We start from the raw sequence: 3,267 nt of genomic DNA on the forward strand, positions 1-3,267 counted from the left end.
CTCTGTTCTCAATCTCTCTCTCTGTCTCTGTACACATTCCCTCTCTCTGTCTCTTCTCCCTTTCTCCCTGTACTCACTCCCTCTCTCTATCTGGCTCTCTCTGTTCTAACTCCCTCTCTCTGTCTGTTTCCGCTCTCTCTCTGTCTGTTTTCTGTCTCTCCGTTCTCACTCCCTCTCTCTGTCTCTGTCTTTCTCTCGATGTTTGGCCCAGTCTCTGAATTTGCAGCAAACGCTGTCGCTCAGCGATGTGGCCGGGGCGGAACGGCGCAGTTTCGGCGTAAACTCACCGGTGCTCAGGTCGAGTTCTCATGATCTCATCTTCCCATTGAGCGGAGTAAAACTCCCTGCTCTGGTTGTTAGCCTCACTCAGGAAGGAGTTCAAAACAGCAAACGGTGTGAGCTCCATTCCAGCCGGAGCCTGTTGGCAGGGACTGAGAGCCGCTCTCTGTCTGTGTGTGTGTGCCGAGGGTGGCTAGGGCGGGGGGTGCAGGTCCGGGTTTATATCGGCCCCGGGTGGGTGCTATTTTCAGGCGCTGGTATCACCGGGAGGTGTCTCCACCCGGAATCTGCATTTAATCCGGAGCCGGGATCACTGACAGCTGAGTCCGGGAATGTTGTCAGAGCTTCACGCACTGGGCAGGTTTGGTTCCAAACTGTTCCCGCATTCTGGATTGGATCATAATCAGTACAGGAGGAGGCCATTCACCCCATCTAACGTGGGTCCGCCCTCTCCTCAGTGAGACTCACAGCTTCCTGCTCTATCCCGCAGCTCTGTGAATGTTCCTTTTTCCTCTCTAGTTCCCTTTGGAAAGAATCCGCTTTCAGATCAGAACAAAGATGGAACAACTTCCCGTCTTTTCACTCACAGTAACTCTGTCCTCTCTATCACAGAGTCATACAGCACATAAACAGACCCTTCAGTCCGATCAGTCCATACTGAACATAATCCCAAACTAAACTAGTCCCACCTGCCTGCTCCTGGCCTATATCCCTCCAAATTTTTCCTTTTCATGTACTTATCCAAATGTCTTTTATACATTGTAATTGTACCCACATCCACCACTTCCTCTGGAAGTTCATTCCACATGGGAACCACCCATCTGTGTAAAAAAAAGTCCCTCATGCCTTTTTAAAATCTCTCCTCTCACCTTAAAAATGTGTCCCCCAGTTTTGAAATCCCCCATCCTAGGGAAAAGACAAATACCATCAACTCTATCTATACCCCTCATTATTTTATAAACTTCTATAAGGTCACCTCTCAACTTTCTACGCTTCAGTGAAAAAAGTCCCAGCCTATCCAGCCTTTCTTTATAACTCAAACCTTTCATACCCGGCAAAATCCTTGTAAATCTTTTCTGAAACCGTTCAAGCTTCACAACATCCTTCCTTTGGCAGAGAGACCATAATTGAACACAGTATTCCAAAAGTTGCCTCACCAATGTTCTGTACAGCCACAACATGACCCTCCCAACTCCTGTACTCAGGGCACTGACCACTAAAGGCAAGTGGACCATACACTGTCTTCACCACCCTGTCTACATGCGACTCCACTTTCAAGGAACTTTCACCTGCACCTATAGGTCTCTTTGTTCCACAATACTCCCCAGGACCTTACCATTAAATGTATTAGTCCTGCCTTACCAGAGAGGAAGTTCTGAGTGGTCTGGCAGGCTTAAAAATAGGTAAATCTCCAAGGTTGGATGGAACATATCTCAGGTTATTGAGTAAGGCAAGGAAGGGCCTCTTGCAAAAATTTTCAGTTCTCTCTGGCTACAAGTGAGGTGCCAGAGGACTGGAGGATGGTCAATATGGTACCGTTATTCAAAAAGGGAGCAAGAGAAAATCTAGGAAACTACAGACCAGTCAGTCTAACCTCCGTAGTCAGGAAACTCTTGGAAGCAGTTCTGATGGACAGAATAAATCTGCATTTGGAGAGGGAGGGATTAATCAAGAACAGCATGGTTTTGTTAATGGGAGCTCATATCTGACCAACATGATTGAATTTTTCGATGAGTTTTCCAGGTGTGTCAATGAAGGCAATGCTTTTGATGTAGTCTCCTTGGACCTTAGTAAAGCCTTTGATAAGTTCCCACGAGAGACTGACAGCAAAGGTAAGAGTCCAATTTGGCAAATTGGATCCACAATTGGCTGAGTGGCAGGAAGCAGAGGGTGATGGCTGAGAGGTGTTTTTGTGACTGGAAGTCTGAGTCCAGTGGAGTCAGTGTTGGGGCCCTTGCTGTATTTGTGGTTTATATAAATGATTGAGACTTGAAAGTAGGAGGGAAGATCAGTAAGAGGTAGTAGGAACTGCAGATGCTTGAGAATCTGAGATAACAAGATGTAGAGCTGGATGAATACAGCAGGCCAAACAACATCAGAGGAAGGGTCTAGGCCCGAAACGTCAGCCTTCCTGCTCCTCTGATGTGCTTGGCCTGCTGTGTTCATCCAGCTCTACACCTTGTTATATGGGAAGATCAGTAAGTTACTGATAATACAAAAATTGGAGGGGTGGTAAATTGTGAGCAGCATAGCCTTAGACTAGAAACAGATATAGACTGGCTTGTCAGATGGGCTGATTATTGACAAATGGAATTCAATTTGGATAAAACAGAGGTGCTGTACTTAGAACATAGAACATAGAACATTACAGCGCAGTACAGGCCCTTCGGCCCTCGATGTTGCGCCGACCTGTGAAACCAATCTGAAGCCCATCTAACCTAAACTATTCCATTATCATCCATATGTTTATCCAATGACCATTTAAATGCCCTTAAAGTGGGCGAGTCTACTATTTTTGCAGGCAGGGCATTCCACGCCCTTACTACTCTCTGAGTAAAGAACCTACCTCTGACATCTGTCCTATATCTATCACCCCTCAAGTTAAATTTATGTCCCCTCGTGCTAGCCATCACCATCCGAGGAAAAAGGCTCCCACTGTCCACCCTATCTAATCCTCTGATCATCTTGTATGTCTCTATCAAGTCACCTCTTAACCTTCTTCTCTCTAACGAAAACAGCCTCAAAACCCTCAGCCTTTCCTCATAAGACCTTCCCTCCATACCAGGCAACATCCTGGTAAATCTCCTCTGCACCCTTTCCAATGCTTCCACATCCTTCCTATAATGCAGTGACCAGAACTGTACGCAATACTCCAAGTGCGGCCGCACCAGAGTTTTGTACAGCTACAACATGACCTCATTGCTCCGAAACTCAATCCCTCTACCAATAAAACCTAACATACTGTACGCCTTCTTAACAACGCTATCA

The sequence above is a fragment of the Rhincodon typus genome, chromosome 30 (genome assembly GCF_021869965.1).
Source record: "Rhincodon typus isolate 14 chromosome 30, sRhiTyp1.1, whole genome shotgun sequence".
Lineage (NCBI taxonomy): Eukaryota > Metazoa > Chordata > Chondrichthyes > Orectolobiformes > Rhincodontidae > Rhincodon > Rhincodon typus.